Source organism: Callospermophilus lateralis, chromosome 11 (assembly GCF_048772815.1).
Source record: "Callospermophilus lateralis isolate mCalLat2 chromosome 11, mCalLat2.hap1, whole genome shotgun sequence".
NCBI lineage: Eukaryota > Metazoa > Chordata > Mammalia > Rodentia > Sciuridae > Callospermophilus > Callospermophilus lateralis.
In genome coordinates this window covers 101,402,889-101,427,377 of record NC_135315.1, presented here as the reverse complement: position 1 = coordinate 101,427,377, position 24,489 = coordinate 101,402,889, and the positions used below count along the sequence as shown (strand labels likewise).

Genomic DNA, 24,489 nt, shown 5'->3' with positions numbered 1-24,489 from the left:
TTACTCACAGGTGACATTGAGCTGGATGGTTCTCTCTGTGGTCACACCAGCTGTAGGGAACTTCACCTGCCAGGTGAGGTTGGTGCCATGGTCCTGGGGCCGCGGGGTGAGGGTGAGCACCGAGGAGTGGATGATGTTGGGACCCAGGGAGGACACAGAGGGCCCTACCCAGGAGAAGGTGGGCGGTGTCCCCTGCTCACAGGCCCAGGGCACAGAGCAGGTCAGGTTGCTGGGGTGGCAAGATTCCAGGGCCCCAGGGACGAGGATGTCAGGGGTGTGGGTCAGGGCTGGTGAGCAGAGGGGGACAGGCAGGGTCAGTAGGGAGGGTGGGAGGTGGGGCCCTGTAAGAAGCTCAGGCTCTGACCAGCTGCTCCCTGAGCCCCTAATGCTTGACCCCAGCTCCCCCAGGGCAGGGTCCCACCCAGCCCTCTCCTGTGACCTCCCTGAGGCTTCCTGGAGCTGGAGTCTTACCTGTCACATGCACTGAGACCTTGTTGTCACAGTAATTCCACTTAAACTCTCCTTTCTCCATCCTGAAGAAGTAGGAGCCATTGTCACTGCTCTTGGTGTCTCTGATGCTCAGGGAGCAGATATTGGTTCCTGGATCCCTGAGGAAATGAAACCGGCCCTGGGTCTCGTTACTCACTTTCTGAGTAGAGTTGGTGGTGGCCATGCAGAGCCATGGTTTGTATTGGTCCCTTCACGGAACCAGGAAACAGCGACGTTGGCAGTCTCTGAGCTGTGGTAGGAGAAGGTGCAGGGCACCAGGACACACAGACCCTCCTGCACCGTCACAGACTCGGGCACATCCACGCTGTGTTTTGGATACTTATGGGAGCGCCCCAGAAGAAGCCGAGGGTCATTAGGGAGCACCCTCCCCGGCCCCTCTGCACAGGTCCCCTCCACTGCCCACAGCAGGGACAGCAGCAGCAGCAGCCACAGCATCGGGAGGCAGAGGGTCCTGGGCTCCTGGGACTGAGCAGAGCAGTGAGAGCCTGCGGAGGGGAAGCTGTGGGACCCATGGAAGCTGGGGAGGGGCGAGACCTGGGCGGTTCTCAGAAGAGGAACCTCAGACCCACTCACCACTGCAGTCCATCTGCTCTGTGCTGAGGAGGGACACCCCACAGCCAGAGACCCAGAGGCCTGCCAGAGAGGGGCAGAGGAGAGAGGAGACAAGGCTCTGCCCCCGTCTTGGGTGCTTCCCTGAAACACTGAGTTGGGAGCAGGGCCTTAGGGACACTGGAAGCGTGTAACACTGGCGGGGTTCTGAGTCCTCATACCCTTAGGGCTTTTCTGTGTGTACTGTTCACACCAGGAGCTGGCCAACTCCTGCCTGGACCTGGGGCCCGACTCCTCTCATTCTGTGGAGTGGTCAGTCCTGCAGGAGGGACTCTGTAGGGCCTCGTCTGAGCACAAGAAAGGCAGAGGGACACAGCCAGCCAGACACTCTGTGCCAACCACCAGGCGCTCCCTGCACTGCTGGTGAGGCCACAAGAGGCTGCCACCTGGTCCCCACCTGGGGCGCCCCACGCAGGAGCTCAGGGCTCAGCTGCCTGCCCCAGAGCTGCAGGTGCTGGGGAGTTGGCCACCTGCCTTGGTAGCATGAGGGTGGGGTACAATAGGGCACAGAGCTGTTCCCAGTGTCCAGTGCAGACACCAGGTCAGTGACCCTCTAGAACAGGGGCAACACGGTGTCCTTAGGAGGCACACATAGGGGGCAGTGTCCTCAAACAAAGTTGAGGGGCCTCTCTCCCAAGAGTGCTAACTGCTGGGCAAGCACTGGGGCCATTTGGGGACTTCCTGTGACACATATTGGCATTTCCACATTAGTCTGCCTCTCACTGAAGTGGCCCTCAGGGACGTCAGGTTTCCAGACAGCCCTAGTGGCCCACGAGGACAAGATGCAGTGCTCAGCTCGCGGGTTCCCCTCCCCCAGCAGGGGCTCAGGTCTGCTCCACTCTCCTGGCTCCACATATTCCAGGGTCATCGCGGGTTGGCTGTGTCCCCAGGAGCTCCTTTCATGACGGACCCGCACACATGGCTTCTTTGGACACCTCTCACACATTCACCAGGTGACGGTGGGGTTGTTGTCAGGCCTGGTGACAGTGACAGAAAGCTGCTCTAAATATAGAAACACAAGGACAAGCCACTTATTGTGTGGAGGAGAGTCCCCATGTCACTTGGTAAAGATTTGGGAGAGGTTGGCTGAATCCCTGGCAAGAGTGTAGGTTCCCATTTAGATGACATCTCCCAACTCTTCCCCACGGGGCGGTACCAGTCCTTGTCCCGCTGGCAGTCTTGGGAAGCTCTGGTGGCTGCAGGTCCTCTTCAGCATTTGGGGCCACCAGGGTGTCCCCAAACCTCTATCATGTTAACCCTCCTTGTTCCTTTGTGAAGGTTTCCTGAGTGCGTTACAGTTGTGTCCGAGAGCAGGGTCACTGGGACACCTTCATCTGGGCAGGGAAGGTGACTGGCTCCATTGAGTCCCAGTGCTGTGTCCCCTCCCTCTGTCCTCCACCTGTCCCCTCCCCCACCCACTGGGCTCTTCTACTGATTCACTGTCCTCTCATTGGGGCTCTGTTGGAGCAGGAGAATGTGGGGTTCAGGCCCTGTTCCTGGGGACGCACAGCAGAACTTGGTCGACTGCAGTCCACGGTCCTCCCCCTCTGGTCGCTGTATTCCCCTGGAGCAGGCCACGCACCACCCCTGGCTGCAGTCTCCAGCCCCACAGGCCAAGGCTGCTGAGCAGCTTCTCCTCACTGACTGGCCCTAGATTCTCTGTGCCCAGTGGAGGCCTCTTCCTGGGGCCCCGCCATGGAGACCCCAATCCCATGTGAACTCTCCTTCTCCAGGGCCCCCTCAGTGGAGATGGTGCTGTCCCCTGTGCCTGGCCTCCTGTGCTCAGGGGGCACCCTGCTGAGGCTCCTGCTGGGTCCTCCTCCCCTGCAGGTTAGGGCAGGCTGGGTTGTTCCCAGCAGCTGCTGAGGGACAGGTGGCCACTTCCCCTTAGCTACAGTGAATGCTGCCACAGTGACCCTGGGGTGGACGCGTTGCCTCCCAGGTCTGTGTGGGTTCCCTGGGGGATGGTCACAGTGGAACCTCTGGTGACCAGATCAGCTGTTCCTGGTCTTTTGAAGAACCATGGCATTGCCCTCCACAGCGGCCGTCCCCTTTCTCCTTCTCAGCACAGAGCACAAGCCTCCAGCCCCCGCATCCTCCTCCTCACTGGCATTGCCCATTTTAAAATAGGAACCTCATGATGGGTATAAAGTTGTCTCCTGGTGTCTTTACGGCACACATTTAACAGGTGCAATGTGAAGGGTGACGTGCAGGCTTGGGGTTGCACTTCCCTGGTGACAAGTCCTGCTGGTGTGTGGTCATGTGATTAGCCACCATTTGTACATCCTTGAAAAAATGTCTCTAAATCCTTTCCCCAGTGTTTGACACAGCAATGTGTTTATTCCTTATGGAGTGACGGATTTTTGATCTGGTGGGGACCCTCTATCTCCAATGTTGTTTGCAGATAGCTTGGTTTTGAGGGTCCTTCTTTGAGGAATGAACCCAGTGCCCCACACACTGGGCAAGCTCTCCACCACTGAGCTGTACCCAGACTGGAGGATCCCCCCTTGATATGCTCTGCACACAGGACACTTAGTTGCCCTAGGATGTCCTCTGATGTGTAAGGTTTCCTCTCCCCTGAATGAGAGACCCAGAGGTGTAAACACTGCTGGAGGATTCACAGGGACAGCTCCAAGACCTTGGCCTTGCAGTGGTGTCATTTCTTGGGAAACCCCAAAAGCACAGGTTAAAAAAACTAAAGAAGATAGATGGATTGCAGGAACATGAAGAGTTTCTGCATAATCAAGAAAGTAAACAGACTAAAGACAGGGAGAGAAGGGAGAGGGTCGCATGTTTTCAATAGATACAACTGGATCAGGCATCCAAAATACACAAGAAACACAAAGTTCACCACAAGAAACAACCTATTAAAAATGGACAAAGACCTGAATAGATATTTCATCGAAGAAGATTCATGGGGACAACAGATGTATCTTAAAACACACCATGTCACTAATCATAAGGAATATGCAAGTCAAAACAACAGTAGATGTCCCCACACCCCTGCTAGGACAGTTAAAAAAATGAGTATCAGCAAGACATGTAGGAAAGAAGCCCATGCCCAGTGTCTGTGGGGTGTCCATCAGCAGAGCGGCCCTATGGAAGAGCACAGCCCCCACCCTGAGAGAAGGAACCGCCCAGTATCCATCAGGCCCACTGTGGGGGTCAATGGCCACCGCAAGAAATGAGCTTGTCAGAGAGACGCCTACAGCCCACGTCCATTGCTGCACTGTCCACAAGAGCCAAGGCAGGGAGCCAGCCTGTGGGTCCACCAGCGGGTATTTGTATGTGAAGAGGTGATATACACACACACACCCAAACACAAACACACACACACATACACACACACACACACACACACACACACACACACATGCCTGGACCTGAAGGAGGACCAAGACGTGCAGAGGCAGGAGGGGGTGGAGCTCCGTGTCAGGAGCAGGGTCTGCGCCTGCCAAGTCTCGGACCCCAGCAGCCTGGCCATGAGGGTGTGGGGGTCTGCAGAGGAGGGAGGACGTCTCTGGGGGAGAGTCCACAGCATGGCCCTGGGAGGCCTTCTCCAACAGGCTCCCCTGTTCCCCTGTCACCGTCCATGGAGGGGACACGCAGCTGGGCAAGCAGTGGAGGAAGTGGACTCATGCTGGAGGCTGGTGCTGGGGACAGATGGCAGGAGCTGAGGCAGATCCAGTGAGCAGGGAGACCAGGGTCAGAGTAGACAGACATCAGGGAGGCCAGGCTTAGGAGGAAAGAAACGCCAGGTGGTGACTGAGGGGACCAGGGAGGTACAGTGAGGTCCAGGTGGGGACCAAGCTGGCTCTGCTGTAGAAAGGGTCCCTGAGCCAGGGACCCACAAGACCCCAGCAGGAAGGGTGGCCTTCAGGATGGGGACAGGCAGCTCAACTGTGCCCATGGGGAGCTGGCCTGGGGACATGATGGAGGAGGGGTCCCTGGGCATGTGGGATGCTGAGATCTTCTTTACTGAGCTGAGACTAACTGGTGACAGCATTTATATGTTCCACACCCGTAGCTGATCTTTCAGCCCTCTTCCTGCAGGACCTCACTCTGAGGGAAGAGACCAGGGCCTTCAGGGGGGCAGCTTGGGTACAGTGGGCAGTGGTCCCCTGTCCTGTGCCCTGTCAGGGGCTGGAGGTGACTGAGGGAGACAGATAAGGCCTGGCCTAAAGACCTCCTTGAGAGACCCACTTCCCCTCACATTGGGCCAGAACTGGGGACAGACAGCGTTTGTCCTCAGCAACCACTAGCCCCTGCCAGGCACCAGTGCTCTTGGCCACTTTGAGTCCCCTTTGCTGGACTCTGGGATTCAGTGCCAGAAGCCTGCCCTGCCCACACCACCTCTCCACCCCTGGGCAGCGCTGACCTGAGCAAGATGAGGCAGAGGCCAAGGAGCAGGATCTTGACAGCCACCTCCCCTATGGCCACCAGGACCACCTGGGCCATGGGCCCTGACCTCTCTGCCGAAAAGTGGACGAGGCCAGAGTCACCTGCTAATCCACAAGCCGAGTCCCTCTTCTCACCTGAGGCCATGGACATGGCTCCTCCATCCTCAAGTGTCGAGGTCCATCGGCCCAGCCTCCCCTGAGGCCCTGACTGCCCAGCAGCTGGACAGGGAGAGCATGAGTTTCTCATTGTCACAATGAAGTCTTTTGCTAATCCATCGACACCATCAAGAAAATGAACAGACATCACACAGAACTGGAGCACAGAGTGGCCAGTCACAGGGTTGCGGGTGGGCGGGTCACTGTCCAGTGTGTGGAAAACCCTCCTAGGGCTCCAGTGACTAAGGGCCCACACACCCAGGCTAAAGAAGAATCCCGGGATTTGAAAACACCCCCTCTGAAGGGAACTACAAATGACCACACGTACAGGAAAATGTTCCCATCTCCCTCCATGGGGACCTTCATGACAGTCAAAGCTGCAGTGAGTGTCCCCTTCACACCCACAGCAGAGCACAGTTTGCACAAAGGAAAACCCCAGTGTTGGTGAGAGTGTGGAGAATTCAGGACACGTGGACAATGCTGGTGGGAATTCAGAGTGTCTGGAGCTGTGGGAGGGGCTGTTCATCCAGACACAGGGACAGTGACAAGAGCCTTGGTAGCTCCATCTGCAGGTTATTCCCAAGGAACAGGAAACCTTTGCTCAGAGTAATACGTCCTTTAAGGTCATGCCCCAGACTGAGAAGAGCATGGGACCCAGGTGCCTCTGCATTCAGGAGCTGAGCTCACTGAGTGCACACCCAGCTGTGGACGGAGGCTCAGGTAGGACCATCCACTGCTCACTCCTGTGGGCTGAATGGACTCAGAGCCAGGACGGTCAGTTGGTGGAAGCCATTCACAGAACAGGGTCCATCAGTGCCGTGAAACACCACCAGAAACAAGGACCCTGAGTGCTACTGACCTCTCAGTCCTCAGGTGGACAATTCAAGGCTCAGCTTACATAGACATTGCATACTTCTGGGAGTGACCTAGGCTCTGGGGACAGACTGCTGTGCGTGTTCTGCGTGTTCCCTGGACTGTGCCTCCTCCCACAAACACTTAGATCAAAGCTGTTGGGGAATAAGAAGAGAAGGCTCGAGGTGGGTCCAGGAGGAGGCTGGGAGGGGGCTTCGGAGCCCAATTTTGCTGTGAGAGTATCACCCTGTCCCTGTGGGGATGAGGAGCAGGCACTGGAATCCCAGGGAGCCTGGGGGGGGGGAGGGCATAGGACATCCAGGCAAACTTGAGGCTTTGGTGGGGAGGGGTCAATGGGTTCTCCAGTAAGGGGTTCTGTCACTAGGCTGAAGGGACCCAGCCCTGCCCTGAGCTGAAGAGGCCCTGCCCCCCCCCAGCCTCAGAGAGGCACCTCCCTACCTGGGCTAGCTCCTTGGGACAGTTACAGTCAGGTTCTGTGGAGACTCTGGGGCAGGGAGACACACAGACCTGTCAGTGGGAGGCTGGGGACAGAGGAGACACAGGGCTGAGTTCTCTATCGTAAAACACCAAGGACGTAGAGGGACCCGGCTAGCAGGTGACCTGAGGGACAGAGAACCCAGGCTTAGACCTTATGAGGAGGGACTGGCCAGGAAGACAGTTTGAAGAGAAGAGGCAGATTTTAAAAGGTGCAAAACGTCTCCCTCAATCACCAGCCACCAGGATGGACTCCTTCACCACCATGCTCTCTGCTGCCCGGTTACTCCAGAGCATGTGGACCTGGGGCCTCCAGAGCTTGTTGGATCTACCACCAGGAGTTCCAGGGAAGAGAAGGAATAGAGCACGAAATGCAAGTGTGGACGGATCACTTGGGGGAGGCCAGGATTTCATGTGAGCAGCAGCATGCGCCTGAGTATTGTGATTTGCAGCTGGGGCAGGTCGTGGGGGTCCTGGGAGATGGAGCCCTGTGACTTGTGTGGGTTTTCCTTGAAACTTTTTTCTGGGGGAGGTGGAAAGATGTGTCATGTGGGTAAATGACATTTCCACGTGGGGCTGGGGCTGTAGCCCAGTGGTAAAGTGCTTGCCTCGCATGTGTGAGGCACTGGGTGTGATCCTCAGCACCACATGAAAATAAATTAAGATATTGTGTGTCCATCGACAGCTAAAAAAAAAAAAAAACTCCATGTATTAGGGCCAAATGAGTGTCCTCCAGGACAGGCCACCAGAGCACCCAGGGCCACCGTTGTCCTGCTCCCCATGGCCACCCCTGCTCCCCTCGGGCAGCCCTGGCCTTCCTCTGCAGTTCTCCATCTGAGCTCACCCCCTCCAACACCATGGCTTCCTCTGAGACTCTGTGCAAACAGAAAGTTTGGCTGTGTTTGTCCACTCAGCCCCATGGATCTGTCCATTCCATGGTATCCCCAGAACCAGCTCCCAAACCTGGGGTGGGGTCGTCCCCTGCGATGGCTGGGGGGGCGGGGTGGGGTTCCACACATAGGCCCAATCCCACCCCCTGCATTGCCAGCTGCAGTCCCACCTGCAGCCCTCCTAGGCCCCCCGCTGCCCAGACACCTTCCCAGCAGGAGCAACTGCAGAGCCCAGTGGGCAGAAGGGCTGGTCAGGACCCTCTGTTTTCCATAGTCTCCAATTTCCAAAGAAAAACAGAAGAATGGGAAGGAGAGACCTGGGGAAGCCACAGAGAATCTGCATGTAAGAGAGGAACTTCTGAGAGAGCTGGAGAAGCCCTCTTGTTCCACTTCCCCAATTTCAGAAGAAGACACCCAGGTCAGAGTGGTGAGTGCTGTGTGCTGAATGCTGTGTCCCTCCAAAATTCACATGTTGAAATCCTAACTGCTAAGGGGAGGGTCACAGGAGGTGGGGACTTTGGGAAGTGATTGGTCCTGGGGGCAGAGCCCTGAGGAATGAGATTAGTGTCCTTACAGAAGGGACCCAAGGAAGCTCCTTTGCCCTTCCACCACAGAAGGACACAAGGAGGAGGCAGGGTCGAGGAGGACACTGGCCTCCCCAGACATGGGATCTGCCAGCCCCTGGGGTGTGGGCTTCCAGCCTCCAGAACTGCGAGGAGCAATCTCTGCTGTTCACAAGCCCCCAGTTAATGGCATCTCCCCGACAGCCCAAGGACTCAGAAAGAGAGTGGTTCCCCTCTCTTGCCTCTTGTCTGGGGGAGCCACCTCCTCAAACGTTGTCCACCAGGGCTGACTGGGATGGGGGAGGAGAAGTCCCGTCAGATGGGGAGGGAAGAACTTTCAAGTCTTTCCAGGGGACAAGGAGAAGCTGCATTCATGCCACAGCCAGGTGGTGTCCATTCACACTGGGCCCTGAGGTCTGCAGCTAAGGGGTGAAGAGAACAGATTCAGTGGTTTCCTTGAGGGACAGCAACGTCTGGTTGGGAACACACAAGTCTCCAGACTATGCCAGTGCTACAGGGCAGGTGGCTGAGATGGGCAGGCCCAGGTAGGGGTGAGGGGGATCTTGCTCTTCTGGAGAGGAAGGTGAACTCTCAGGGGAAACAGGCAGAGGGACATGGTGGGGATGTCGGGCAGACCTGAGGGACATGGGTTACCCAGGGGATGCTGAGACAAAGGCCATTCCTGGCTGAATTCCCAACACTTCTGAAGCCCCCTCTGCTGAAGTCCTCAGCCAGGAGTGAGTCTGTGCTCTGTCTTTGTCCACTCCCACTCTGCCCAGAAGGGAAAAGGGCGCTGCTCAGAGTGGGCGCTGCCTCTGCTCAGGACTGGCTGTGGCTTGGGGATGGGAGGCCTTGGGGTGCTGTCCATGATGCTATGAGAGTGGGTTCTGACCCCGGAGATGCACACAGCTCTGTGGAGGAGCCTACCAAGAGTCTGTAGTCAGGGGGTCAGCATGTCAGGTGTGCCAGGGAGCGCCCAGGTCCATCTGGAAGGGGACACTCAGGAGGGGGACAGATCTCTGCTTCTGTCCTGTCCACCCTCAGGAATGCCCTATGGACCACACCGGGCTGCTGGCTCTGTCCCCATTTCACCCTCCCTACACCCCTGAGAGGGGTGATTGTCCTTGGCAGGGGGACAGGGCAGCTGGTGTGCAGGTGGGTGATCAGCTGTGAGAAACAGTCTCCAGACACAACCCAGACACCACCCAGAGAACAAGGGGTTCCTCGGGTCACTAGAGGGTTACTCCCATTCCCACAGCCCCTCCTCTTGGGGTGAATGGAGCCCATGGCTTCTCTGGCCCATAGAACATGGAGGCTGAGAAGTTCTGAGACTGAGGAGGTCAGGCAGCCTCCACCCCACCCCATGGATCTCTGGGCACCTGGGCATCCTAGGCCCTCTGCTGGACAGAGACCCACGTGGAGGAGCACCAAGATGTCACATGCCCCACCGTGACAGAGGCCACCATCTCAGTGCAGCTGCCTGAGAGAGCCCAGGGCCAACCACCAGACACAGTGCCCAGCCGGGGCCCCACCCACTCACAGCAGGGGAGGTACAATCCAATGAGTCCTAGGGTTGATGGGCAGCAGTACCTGCCTGGAACAGCAGGCCACGGGGCACAGCTGAGGGAGAAGGTTGGACTGCAGCTGGACTGCTCTTCTTGCTCACTGATCTGAGAGGGCTGCTCTTAGCTGGCCACGAGGAGCCCTGTGTGAAGACGCCTCTGGAGGTCTCCACTCGGTCAGCCTGGCCAGGCCAGAACTGCATTCCCAGAATCCTTTGCTCCACATGCTCCAGGCTAAAGTGGACCCAGGACCAGGTGGAAGGAGAAGCAGCCACAGGGCTGGGAGGGTCAGGAACCCTGGGCTATTACAGGGATGGGTCACAGGTCATTATGATCTGTTGGTCATCTCACTGGTGTGACGCAATAGCTCCTAACTTCCAGGCCAGAGGGAGGGTCCTGGGGACAGCCACTGGGAGCAGGGATCACTGAGTGTTGGGCCAAGGGTTGGTGGCCCAGGTGGACCCAAGTGGCCGAGACTGAAATGGGCAGCAACATGCAAACAACCAGGGAAAATGTCATCCCTGATATTTCACTTTTACCAAGACAGTGACCTAGGACCTCTGACCTGACCACTAGGTCCTATTCACAGGTGCCCCATCCTCCCAGGAAAGAGGGCAGGATGAGGCCCATCTCAGTACTCAGAATGCCCAGTGCCTAGGTAGGTTTGTGTGGGTGTATGTGTGTGTGAGTGTGTGTGTGTGTGTGTGTGTGTGTGTGAGAGAGAGAGAGAGAGAGAGAGAGAGAGAGAGAGAGAGAGAGAGGGAGAGAGAGAGAGAGCGATAGAGGGGAGGGGGCAGAGAGAACCAGGCAGACACTACAGAGTCAGGCTGTTCTCTGATACTATAAAGAAGCAGCTGAGTCTGGTGATTTATAAAGAGCAGAAGTTCATTTGCCTCATGACTCTGGAGGCTCCAGATGAAGAGCATGGAGCCCCATCTTCTCCCCTGGGGAGGCTCCCTGCTGTGTCATAACATGGCAGAGGCACCACAGGGTGGGGTGGGGCAAGCACGCTGGCCCAGGTCTCTTCTGACAAAGCCACGAATGCCATCAGGGGTCCCCACCCCCATGAACTCATCTAATCCTACTCAACTCCCAAAGGTCCCTCCTTCTGTGGCTTTGGGACCACATTTCCCCTTGTGGACTTTAGGGGACACATTTTAGTCACAGCACATGACATAGAGATACAAAGCAACTAGGAGCCGGTCTGCATGATACCAGATATTGTCATGGAAGGGATTGCTGTCCCCCAACATCCCATGACCCCCATTCACATTTGTAACCTGAGAACCCTGGGGTGGCTGTGCCCACTGTAGGTAACACAGAGGCAGACCAGTAAAGCCACAGATTTATGGGGGGACAACAAATCTAGAATGCAACAGAGCCTCAGGGTGGAGTAAGTACAGTACAGTGTTACCAAGGGAACGTTCAGGTGGCAGAGGACAGTCCCCTGGCATTCCCACCAGCATCTCTCCTCAGAGCACTGGGTGCTGAGGTCCCTGCTCTGCAGCACCCCTCCAGGCTTCCCCAAGCTCAATGTGTGACACCTGAGAGGACTTCAGCAGAGCTCCTGAGTTGATCACGGGATGATCAAGGTGTCGTGGGACAGGCACCTGACTGCAGGGGAACAAGGACTTCCCATCTCTGACCCCAGCCTTTTCACACGTGAGCTTGGTCTCCTGGCCCTGCCATGGGGTGGCGGAGACCCACCCTTTTCTTCATACTTCGAAAGTCACTGAAGGCGGTGGTGCCGGGGGAAAGCAGGTCTGGGATGAGATGCAAGTTCCTGCTCAGGGTGGGGGGTGCAGCCATGGATGCTGGCCCCCTCAGTCTACAGCCAGAGTCAGCACAGAAGGTGGAGTCTGGGGTCCCTCTCCTACGTCTGTCCCCAGGAACCAGGCACTCAGTGTCCCAAACCTGAACTCTCCCTGGGGTCCCCGTTGCTCTCAGGGTCCTGGAGCCCTGGCCCCTCTCCTATGAGACATCCAGCTGGACAGTTCCTCCACTCACCTGGCCCCAGAACACAGCGTGCATGGTGCTCGATGTCACTTTCCCAGGTACAGAGCAAGGACCTGGAAATGGCTGCCAGCGCCCTGCTCTTTCTGACCTGTGGTCCACCTTCTCCTTCCAACCTGACCCTGACCCTGTCTGTCTGGGAGGCACATGGAGGTGACTCAGCACACAGTGAAACTGTCCTCCCAAGACAGGGACCTGGGGGGTCCCAGGCCATGGGAGGTGCTGTCCACGATGCTGAGCAGTGTTGGTGGGGCATGGGCTTAAAACCCACCCAGGTCTGAAGAGGAGTCAGGGCCCACGGGAGGGGACCCAGCTCAGACCAGGGGAGTGGGCGGGAAGTTCTGGCTTGTCTTTCTGGAAGGATCTGGGAACAAGCAGACCTGGATCTGGAAAACTGCCATCCCCTTCCTGGTCCATCGTGGACTCTCCTCTTGTCCCTGCTCTTTTAGGAACACTGAGTCTCCAGGAAACCCCATTGGGCCTAAGATTGAAAATCCCAAACCTGAAGAGAGAAGGATCCCAGGGAGATGGGCCATGGGCACAGATGGGGACAACTGAGTGACAAGGACTCGTGGGTGAGGGGCCATCTATTCCAGAGATTGATCATCATAATACCAAGAAGTGGGGTCACTCTTCCTTAGGACCGTCTTCCATCAGGATTCTTTAAAAGGTGCTTTCTCACCAGACTTTGCTGGTGCAGTTTATGCTAATTCAACAGTTTCAGTGGATCCAGGAGAGACCAGATGACTTCCCCTTTCCTGAGTGTCGGCTGTGCTCTGTGTCAGCCCTCCTACAGGTACAGTCTATGACACCATCAGAGCTGGTTCTGCTCCCCAGACCCAGCAGCCCTGGTCATCCTGGCGCACTTATGTCTTCACAGTCTGGGCATTTCTTCTCTCTGTCATCTGGAGCCTCATGGCATGTGGTCTGTGTCTTCTATTTTCTCTTTCTTGGTAATTATCTAGCTTTCCTCGTGTCCTCCTGGTTTTGAAGAAGTGTACGGCACATGACTGACCTCTCAAGGGAGGCTGGGAATTCATGGTCTCCACCAACTCCTTAGTAACGTGCGATGACCTCATGACTTCTGCATGACATTTTCCAGGTCTTTCTCACTTGGCAACGGGAGGACTTTCTAGAACAAATATTAGCGCACCTCAAACCTCCATTAGACCTTGTCAGTACACCCCCCGATCATTTTCTCCTCAACAGCATCCATCAGCCCATCTCCCACCTGAGCAAAGATGACACTAGAACGCCACCTTCCTGGAGCTCATGTCCCCAGAGGCCCAGGGAAGAGTTGGGGAAAGTAACCAAAGCTGGTTTCTGTTAAAGGTTAGGACAATGGATTTGTGCCAAAAAGGACTGACTTTCCTCCAGTGTCACTGCCTTCCCATCACCACCTCTGAACTTCCTCAAAGAAAGAGCAGAGAAATCAGAGCTGTGGGTCAGAGTGTGGGTTCCCCCTTACTATGTTCTCCTCTGGGAAAAGCTAAATGCTCTAGATTTAGGTGCTAAAACGTTGATCATGGTGACAGTCTTGAGTCCTTCCTGGGAAAGGAAGACCTTTGAGCTTGCCCACACCTTAAAGAAGGGGGGGCAACCTGCTGGGGAGGGTGGTCCCCCGGGAGTCTCTGTGTTGGGCTCATCTTGGTGGCACCCCCAAAACCTGAGGCACTGATTTCTCTACCCACGTTCTCAGGCTGTGCCTGCAGGGAGAACCCTGGGGATGAGACAATGTCTCCCCAGGACATGGAGCAGGCTCATCCTGCTTCCCAGAAACCACTAGGTTCTCTAGCTGGTCTGCTTTGCTTCCCGGGAGATCTCACTGAGCCAGAAGTTTCTCTGAGCTTGTTCTAACAGTAAAACTTACCTAGTCACCCTGAGAGCCACCAAATACCTGATCCCTGTATACTCACCATCTGGCAGGACAAAACAGGGGGCACCGAAACTGTCACTAAAGACAGAAAGGCGGACAGGAAAATGCTGTGGTCAGAACAAAGACCTGAGATGAGAAGTTTCTGTAAACAGTAGCATCATTTTTCCAAATCTCAAAAGCACTTATTGCGAGGATGTATCCAGCACGACCCTTGCTGTGGAAACTAGATAAAAACATCTTCATCCAGCATCAAATATTGGGCAGAGACTTGTCCTGGAAATGGACAGTGAGGACTGGATGGCTGAGGTGGCAACAGGCAGATAAAGGAGAGGGGCTGTTAAGTGTTTGTCCCCTCCAGGGCCAGGCTGCACATGACAGTGTTCACAAATGGATCATGCAAGGCAGAGAACTTACTAATGACCCCAGAGGTACCCAGGCACGGTGACACTGAAGGAAGAGGAGGGAACTAGGCTGAGCAGGGCTCAAGTGTCAGGCTAAAGACTTGCATAGGGTGAGAGCAAGGGAGGGATGGGGCCCTTCTTAAAGAACCCCAAAGGGACGATATGAAAGACCCATGTGGGAGAGACGGGGAGACGGGGCTGAGGAGGAGATCAGCGTGAAGCTGAGAAGAAGAGGAAGTGAATACAACCGACCAGGAGTTGAGGCCACAGGGATGTTGGCAGAGGAACTGAGTCACCTTCAGGAAGGGACATTCGCAAGACTCGTGTAGAGGAGTGTGGTGGGTGAGAGAGACCCCAGGGACTCCTAGGGTCGTCACTGGGGAGTGGTGGCAGCTCCATCACCAAGAGGGAAAAGGAGCTCCTCTGAGGCTCCCTGCAGATGGGACAGGACAGAAAGGAGTGAGAGCCACCAGGGGCCATGAGGGAGAAGGGAGGTCGGGCAGGTGTGGAGACTCAGAGAAGGCTCCTGGGGGGAGAAACAGGACAAGGCCAGAGGTGGACAAGAGCCTTTAGACAGGGCTTCCAAGGAAGGAGTGGGCAGCAGCTGGAGGATTAGAGGAGCTGTCTCATCTCTGTCCTCAGTCCCCAGAGGTCCTGATACGGAGACATAAAGTGCCAAAGTCCGTGCCTGCTCAGAGTCTCACTGTTCAGGCTTCCTCAGGGTGGAGGCGCAGCACCTAGGATGGCCTAAAGATACCTTGATGGCACAAGAGGACCAAGGTCTCCCAGGAGCAGGGCCTCACAGCCCTGGATTAAAAGCTGGGGGGCCACCAACAGCCAGAGCCCAGACCTGATGAGAGAGACTGCAAATCCCTCAGTTGTAGCATACCCACAGGTGGCACCTGGACCAGCCACTAGACGTGCGCTCTGCCACCCACACTCCAGGTTACAACCAGCCTATTTCCCCATCCACTGGGTCATTTAAATCCCTCCACGACTGGCCAGATGGGGAGCTTTGAGCTCTCCTCCATCTCCTCCTCATCTGCCATCAAGTTCTTTTGCATACACTGGTGCCCAGCATTGGCCTCTCTGCACACTGGGCACTGTCACTCACTCAGTGACAGTCCCAACTCTGCTCTTAGTTTGGTGGCATGCCATGCCCTACCATTGCCCTCTCACCAGCATATGCCATTAGCCAGTCTCTGTGAAGCGTCTAGAGAAGAAAGTTCTAGTGCAGGAGGGCCAGTGTGGACTCAAGAAGCATGGATTTGAGGAAGGAATTGGTGACTGATATGCCACCAGCTCCCCAATAGTTACCAGAATCCAGACATAAGTCACCCACAGCTCTGACCACCAACACCACCCGCCATCCCATTTCCTCTGCAGAGAGAAGCAATGTGGGATAAGACAGTTCTCCTGGCCACACTGACTCTGGGGATTTCACCTAATGAAGAACCCAAGGACTCCAAGGTTGCAGAGGGATGGACACTGGGCCACATGGACTCCTTGGGGGCAGGATATAAGGGAGACTGGTGTCCATGGAAATGGAGGAGGTCACCCTCTGGAGGGCTCTGGCATTCTGCAGGTCTGATTTCTGGGGTGGCCACACTCTGAAGACCACAGCCCATGGATGATGTGTGGGTCAGGACTGAGGGGAGGGGAGTGACCTGATCATGAGGAGGAATCAGGCTGTAATCTTCAGAGTGGCCAGTCTCAGGTCCTCAGCGCTATAACTTCTGGATTCTCAGAGAGGATAAGATTAGGAGTGAACCATCTGTGGCCCCCCAACTCCCCCCTTTGGGTTCAGGACCCTCCCATCTTCTCCCCACTCCCACTCCCCATAATAAAACCAGAGCTAGCCCAGGCCTTCAACATGTCTGGGACCCATGCACTAGACTCCTTTCACAGACACACTTAACTACTGTGGTCTTGGATCTTGAGTCAAGAGTAAAGGATTCTCCTGGGGCCACCAGGGATAACTTCCAATGACAGGAGAACTTGGACACATCTGAAAAACTAAGAAGACTCCTGGGAGTGTCCCAAGCATTTCTCTGCATGTGGAAAAAGCTCAAAATCATCAGTGCTTGCTCTATGACCACCTTATTATCTACTCTGCCAAACAAATGCCACAAGACTCTATGGATCTTAAACATATTTCAAATCTCATGGTTTCTCTGGGTCTGAAATCAGAGTGCAGCATAGTCATGTCCTACAGCATAAGGTCTCTCACAGGCCATGATCCAACGGATGCTCTAGTCATTTGAAGACAAGGGAAGGAGTTCCCCCCAGGATGACTCTCGAGGTTGGGGAAAGGAGTCAGGTCCTGAAGCTGCTGGGTGGAGGACCAGTCAGAGCACTGATTTATTAATGACAGCAGACACACGTTCAAGACTGAATGCAGGCCATCTTGAGGGTGAGAAGCTTCTGAAATTAAGAAAAGAATTCACGTTCAAGGGGGAGCATGGGCCATCTCCAGGGGGAAACAGCAACACCTTGGTCTGGGGTGTCCATATTTACACAGGGACAATAGTTAGGGACTGTACTAGAGGGGATCAGGGCTGTTTCTCTGGCCCTTGGGCATTGCCCTCGAGTCCATCTTTGCAGACAGGGCAGGGGCTGAGGACCTGAGTTGGTGGCTCAGGAGGGATTGTTTGGCCAGTGGCTCATGGACGCTTCTCTTTTGAGACTCACTATACCTTTACATTTCTGCATCCCCAAGTTCCTCCCTCAGGGTCAGTGCAGAGGCCACCCTCAGACAAGTAGGATGACATTGCATGGACCAAAGTCCCCAGGCCACAGAAAGACGGAGACCTGGCAGGGATGGACCAGACCACTGCCCACTCTACCAGGCATCAGTTGCTTCAATGACCCTACAGAGAGCAAGGCATGTTGAGGTGGAGGTGGGCAGGGCTCCAGTACAGTCTGAGGAAGGTGGCTTTATCATGATGGCACTGGGGAGCCCTGCCAGGGTCCTCACAGGGAGAGACACTCATCCATCTGGGAACTCTGAGGGAAGACTCTGGTTCTGACGGAGATTCGAGAAAGGGGGACCAGGGAAGCCTTTGGGACCCTCAGTTTTGGGTCTCTAGCATCTGGGGATCCCATCAAGGCCTGTATCACCCACTGTCCTCCGCCCTGAGCTCCACCCCAGGTCCATGGTAAAGCAGAGGGTAGTCGTCTCACTGCACGGCAGACCTCAAGTGCACCCACCATCGACCTCAGCTGCACCCACCATCACAGCTCTCTCCCACACTCACCTGTGCACACACACCACTACCACCCCCAGGGCCAACACAGACCCACTACATCCTCATCCTCTGAGACTCTGCCCCGCGCATGTGCGTTCTGCCCAGTACAAGTCCCAAGCCTCTGCACCCACCCACCCTCCACATCCTCGCTTCACTCCCTCCCCACAACCCCACTGTTAAACCACGATGCAAAGAAAGGCCACCAACTCCAATTGACATCAAATTAAAGCAATCCTGTAATTCTGACCAGCCAGGGCTGTCTCTCCCAAAAACCGTGGGAACAGAAGACAGCCCACAGCTCTGAGGCGCAGCTTTATAGCACAGAAAGTTACAAAAAAGGGGGATGTCTGCAAAACTCACAGATATCAGGATTTTGACAAGCATAACACAGAGGCAGGCAGTAGGTTAATGGTCAAGCACTTAGGGAGTAAATTGGATTCTAGCATCAGAATTCATAAGGTGCCATTAGAGCTTCAGAGAGGTCCTTTCTGGCCAGGGAAGGCCAAGAGTTATGAGACGTCACTAAAGTTTCAGAGAGGGCTGCTATCTGGTCAGGGAAACCAGGCGTGGGTGAGGTCAAGGCACAGACAGGCATTCCAAGCAAGTTCAGAAATGGCAGTGATTCATAGTAAAGCTGAAGTTAACTTTTCATGCCTTAGTGATGTGATGACTCCCCATCTTAAGAAAAAATTAGGCTGCTTTATCACCCACCTCAAAGGGTGCAAATCATATGTTCTATAATTCCTGTAGCCTATAGTGACCACAAAACCAGGAAATCAGGACAAAGCCATTTCCCCTCCAGGTGATCCACCAACAACAGCCCTCTGCCTCATCCATACCACAGTCCTCACACCCTGGCGCAGGCACAGAGGAGATGCCCAGTAGTGCCCTTGGAGCCTCAGGCCTAGTGGAAGCCTGGACTACAGGGTTGGTGGGAATCCCCCAGCCTCAGGCTGCTTGAGGACTGTTGCATTCTGGGAGTCGTAGGCCAGGCAACACCGAGGACTGGAGATGACCAGAGGTGCAGAGGCAGGAGGGGGCAGAGCTGCGTGTCGGGAGCGGGGTCTGCGCCAGCCAAGGCTCGGATCCCAGCAGCCTGGCCCTGAGGGTGTGGGGGTCTGCAGAGGAGGGAGGATGGCTCTGGGGGAGAGTCCACAGCACAGCCCTGGGAGGCCCTCTCTTCCAGGGTCCCCTGTTCCTCTGTCACTGTCCATGGAGGAAACACACAGAAATTCAAGCCATAGAGGAAGTGGGCTCTTGCTGGACACTGTTACGGGGACAGATGGTGGGAGCTAAGGCAGATCCAGTGAGCAGGGGAGATGATAAACCGGCATGACCAGCATCAGGATGGACAGACATCAGGGAGGCCAGGCTTAGGAAGAAACAAAGGTGCTGAGGGGACCAGGGAGGTACAGCAAGGTCGTGGTGGGGAAAAGAGGAAAGAGAACACTGGAGTTCAGAGAGGGGACACACACACACTCAAGGACTGAATGAAGCACAGGAAAACACACCCTTGACATGGGCCCAGGAATATGGCCAAGTTGATGTTCCTGTGACAGATGCATTTTCCTGTACCTCCTTCAGCTATATTGACTCAAGCTCTTGAACCAGAACATGTGGCAGAGCTGTATTTTGTGCTCAGGAGCTGAGCTCACTGACGTGCACACCCAGCTGTGGACATAGGCTCAGGACCATCCACTGCACACTCCTGTGGGCTGAATGGACTCAGTGCTGGTTGGTAGAGGACACCCACAGAACGGGGTCCATCTGGGCAGTGGGACACCCTCACCACCAAGAACAAGGACCCTGAGTGCTACTGGGGACAGACTGCTGTGCATGTTCTGCGTGTGCCCTGGACTGTGCCTCCTCCCACAAGCACTTAGATCAAAGCTGTTGGGGAATAAGAAGAGGAGGCTGTAGGCAGTTCCAGGAGGAGGCTGGGAGAGGGCCTGGGAAGCCCAGTTCTGCTGTGAGAGTGTCACCCTGTCCCTGTGGGGTGAGGGGCAGGTGCTAGAGTCCAGGGATCCTGGGAGGCTGGGGACAGGAGCTCAAGGCAGACGTGAGGCTTCACTGGGGAGAAGTCAGTGGGTTTCCCAATAAGGGGCTCTGTAACGAAGGTGAGGGCACCCAACCCTGCCCTGAGCTGAAGAGGCCCTGCCCCCCAGCCCCAGCGAGGCCCCACCCTACCTGGGCCAGCTCCTCGGGACAGAGTTACAGTCAGGTTCTGTGGAGAGTCTGGGGCAGGGAGACATGCAGGCCTGTCAGTGGGAGGCTGGGGGACATCAGCTCTCTGTCCCAGGAGCCTCATGGTGGAGAGGGATGGAGGCTGCATCCTCCTGGCCCAGCCCCCACATGATTTCAGGACCCAGCACCCAGAGTCCAGGGTCTGACCCCTCTCCCTGCTCCCTCAGGGACCAGCCCCATCAGAGACCCAGTTTCCCAGCCCAGCTCTCACATGAGATGTTCAGGTGGACGGTCTTTGTCCTGGTCACATGGGCCCCAGGCAGGGTCACCTGGCAGGTGAGGTTGGTGCCATGGTCCTGGGGCCGCAGAGTGAGGGTTAGCACCGAGGAGTGGATGATGTAGGGGCCCAGGGAGGACACAGAGGGCCCTACCCAAGAGAAGATGGGCGGCGCCCCCTGCTCACAGGCCCAGGGCACAGAGCAGGTCAGGTTTCTGGGATGGCCAGACTCGAGGGTCCCAGGGATGAGGATGTCAGGGGTATAGGTCAGGGCTGGTGAGCAGAGGGGGAAAGGCAGGGTCAGGAGGGAGGGTGGGAGGTGGGGCCCTGAGAGAAGCTCAGGCTCTGACCCAGCTGCTCCCTGAGCCCCTAATGCTTGACCCCAGCTCCCCCAGGGCAGGGTCCCACCCAGCCCTGCCCTGTGACCTCCCTGAGGCTGCTTTGACCTGGTGCCTTACCTGTCACTTGAACTGAGACACTGTCATATATATAATTGAATTTCAAGTGTCCTCTCTCCACCCAAAAGTAGTAGAACCCCGCGTCCATCTTCCTGGCGTCTCTGATGTTCAGGGAGCAGTTGTCGGTTCTTGGGTCCCCAAGGAGGTGGAACCGGCCCTGGGTCTCCTCCCGCACTTTCCGGTCAGAGTCATTTGTGGCCACTGGAGCATCAGTGCTCTTGTCCTGATGCTGGAACCAGTAGCCATGAACTGGGTACCAGTTAGTTCAGCTGTTCCAGGGGTAGGAGAATTGGCAGGGCACATGGACACACAGGCCCTCCTGCACTGTCAGGCTACAGAGGTGTTGGGAACAGGAAACCTTTGCTCAGAGTAATACATCCTTTGAGGTCATTCCCCAGTCTGAGAAGAGCTTGGGACCCAGATGCCTCAGTGTTCAGGAGCTGAGCTCACTGAGTGCACACCCAGCTGTGGACAGAGGTTCAGGACCATCCACTGCCCACTCCTGTGGGCTGGATGGACTCAGAGCCAGGACGGTCAGTTGGTGGAAGACCCCACATAACAGGGTCCATATTTGCATTGGGACACCTTCCTCACAGAGAATGAGGACCCTGAATGCAGTTGACATGCAGTGACTTCTCAGTCCTCAGGTGGACATTCAAATGTTTGCTGCAGCCTGCATGGACACTGGCCACTTCTGGGAGGGACCTAGGCTCTGGGGACCGACTGCTGTGCGTGTTCTGCATGTGCTCTGGACTGTGCCTCCTCCCACAAACACTTAGATCAAGGCTGTTAGGGAATAACAAGAGGAGGCTGGAGGCGGGTCCAGGAGGAGGCTGGGAGGGGGCCTGGGAAGCCCAGTTCTGATGTGAGAATGTCACCCTGTCCCTGAGGGGCAGGTGCTAGAGTCCCAGGGAGCCCAGGAGGGTGGGGACAGGTGCTCAAGGCAGTCGTGAGGCTGAGGGTGGGGAGTGGTCACTGGATTACCCAACAAGGGGCTCTGTGACCAGGTTAGTTCAGCAAGAAGGGGACCCAGCTCTGCCCTGAACTGAAGAGGCCCTTTTCCCCAAGCCCTAGCTAGGCCCCCCACTGCCTGGGCAGCCCCTGGAGAGACACTGACTGCAGAGTTCTCTGCAGCATATGGACAGAAGGGTGGTTTGTTTCCCCTTTTAGTTGGATTGAAGATGAGGCAGCACTCCCCACACCCACCCAGTAACCACAGACACACAAAGGGACAGGGCCTGTGCCCTCCAAGGTCCCTGACTCAACTAGGTCCCCAGGACATGGACACAAATTGTCCTCAGCCTTGGAACCCCAAGCCTCCTTCCCTGACCCTCACATGCCTTGAGACCAAGGTGTCCTGGCCCATTACTCACAGGTGACATTGAGCTGGATGGTTCTCTCTGTGGCCACACCAGCTGCAGGGAACTTCACCTGACAGGTGAGGTTGGTGCCATGGTCCTGGGACCGTGGGGTGAGGGTGAGCACCGAGGAGTGGATGATGTTGGGGCCCAGGGAGGACACAGAGGGCCCTACTCAGGAGAAGGTGGGAGGCATCCCCTGATCACAGGCCCAGGTCACAGAGCAGGTCAGGTTGTTGGGACGGGAAGACTCCAGGGTCCCAGGGATTAGGATGTCAGGGGTGTAGGTCAGGGCTGGTGAGCAGAGGGGGACAGGCAGGGTCAGGAGGGAGGGTGGGAGATGGGGCCCTGAGATAAGCTCGGGTTCTGATCCAGCTGCTCCCTAAGTCCCTAATGCTTGACCCCAGCTCCCCCAGGGCAGGGTCCCACCCAGGCCTGTACTGTGACCTCCCTAAGGCTGCCCTGTAATTGGAACCTCACCTGTCACCTTCACTGAGACCTTGTTGTTATAATAAATCCACCTAAACCTTCCTTTCTCCAACTGTACAAAGTAGGAGCCACTGTCACTGCACTTGGTGTCTCTGATGCTCAGGGAGCAGTTGTTGGTTCCTGGGTCCCTGAGGAGGAGGAAGCTGCCCTGGGTCTCCTACTGCACTTTCTGAGTAGAGTTGGTGGTGGCCACCGCAGAGCCATATGCTATATTGGTCCCTGCATGGAACCAGGAGACAAAGACAGAGCCAGTCTCTGAGCCGCGGTATGAGAAGCTGCAGGGCACCAGGACACACAGACCCTCCTGCATCATGATGGACTTGAGCACATAAACGCTGTATTCTGGATCCTTAGGGGAGCACCCCAGGGGAAGCCGAGGGTCATCACGGTGCACACTCCTTGGCCCCTCTGCACAGGTCCCCTCCACTGCCCACAGCAGGGACAGCAGCAGCAGCCTCAGCATCTGGAGGCAGAGAATCCTGGGCTCCTGGGACTGAGCAGAGCAGCAAGAGCCTGCAGAGGGGAAGCTGCAGGACCCATGGAAGCTGGGGAGGGGCTGAGGCCTGGGCGGTTCTCAGAAGAGGAACCTCAGACCCGCTCACCACTGCAGTCCATCTGCTCTGTGCTGAGGAGGGAAACCCCATAGCCAGAGACCCAGAAGCCTGCCAGAGAGGGGATGAGGAGAGAGGAGACCAGGTCCTGCCCCGTCTTGGGTGCTTCCCTGGAACACTCAGGATGGGACCAAGACCTTGAGGACACTGGGAGTCCGAGACACTGGCAGGGTTCTGGGTCCTCCCACCCCGAGGTGCTGTTCTGTGTGTACTGGTCACACCAGGAGCTGGCCAACTCCTTCTTGGACCTGGGGCCATACTCGTCTCATTCCGTGGAGTGGTCAGACCTGCAGGAGGGACTCTGTAGAGCCACGTCTGAGCACAAGAAAGGCAGAGGGACACAGCCAGCCAGACACTCTGCAAACCACCAGGCGCTCCCTGCACTGCTGGTGAGGCCACAAGAGGCTGCCACCTGGTCCCCACCTGGGGCGGCCCACGCAGGAGCTCAGGCCTCAGCTGCCTGCCCAAGAGCTTCAGGTGCTGGAGAGTCGGCCACCTGCCTTGGTAGCATGAGGGAGGGGTTCAATAGGGCACAGAGCTGTCCCAGTGTCCAGTGCAGACACCAGGTCAGTGACCCTCTAGAACAGGGGCCACGGTGTGTCCTCAGGAGAACAGAGCAGGGGCAGTGTCCTCAACCAGAGCTGAGGGGCTTCTCTCCCAAGAGTGCTGCCTGCTGGGTGAGTACTGGGGCCATTTGGGGACTTCCTGTGGCACACATTGGCACTTCCACATTAGTCTGCCTCTCACTGTGATGTGGCCTTCGAGGGAAGTCAGGTTTCCAGAGAGCCCTAGTGGCCCACGAGGACAAGATGCAGTGCTCAGTTCGCGGGTTCCCCTCCCACAGCAGGGGCTCAGGTCTGCTCCACTCTCCTGGCTCCACATATTCCAGGGTCATCGCGGGTTGGCTGTGTCCCCAGGAGCTCCTTTCATGATGGACCCGCACACATGGCTTCTGTGAACACCTCTCACACACTCACCAGGTGACGGTAGGGTTGCTGTCAGGCCTGGTGACAGTGACAGAAAGCTGCTCTAAATATAGAAACACAAGGACAAGCCACTTATTGTGTGGAGGAGAGTCCCCATGTCACTTGGTGAAGATTTGGGAGAGGTTGTCTGGATCCCTGGCAAGAGTGTAGGTTCCCATTTAGATGACATCTCCCAACTCTTCCCCACGGGGCGGTACCATTCATTCTCCCGCTGTCAGCCTCGGGGAGCTCTGGTGGATGCAGGTCCTCTTCAGCATTTGGGGCCACCAGGGTGTCCCCAAACCTCTATCATGTTAACCCTCCTTGTTCCTTTGTGAAGGTTTCCTTGGGGGGTTACAGTTGTGCCGGAGAACAGGGTCACTGGGACACCTTCATCTGGGCAAGGAAGGTGACTGGCTCCACTCAGTCCCAGTGCTGTCCCCCCCTTCTGTCCTCCACCTGTCCCCTCCCCCACCAACTGGGCTCTTCTACTGATTCACTGTCCTCTCATTGGGGCTCTGTTGGAGCAGGAGAAGGTGGGATTCAGGCCATGTTCCTGGGGATGCACAGCA

At 56.3% G+C, this 24,489-nt stretch overlaps 1 pseudogene; it reads right to left on the bottom strand.

Annotated features, from left to right (window-relative positions):
* LOC143642332 (sialic acid-binding Ig-like lectin 12) lies at positions 1–23,847 on the bottom strand (annotated as a pseudogene).
* Positions 23,848–24,489: the final 642 nt, after the last annotated feature.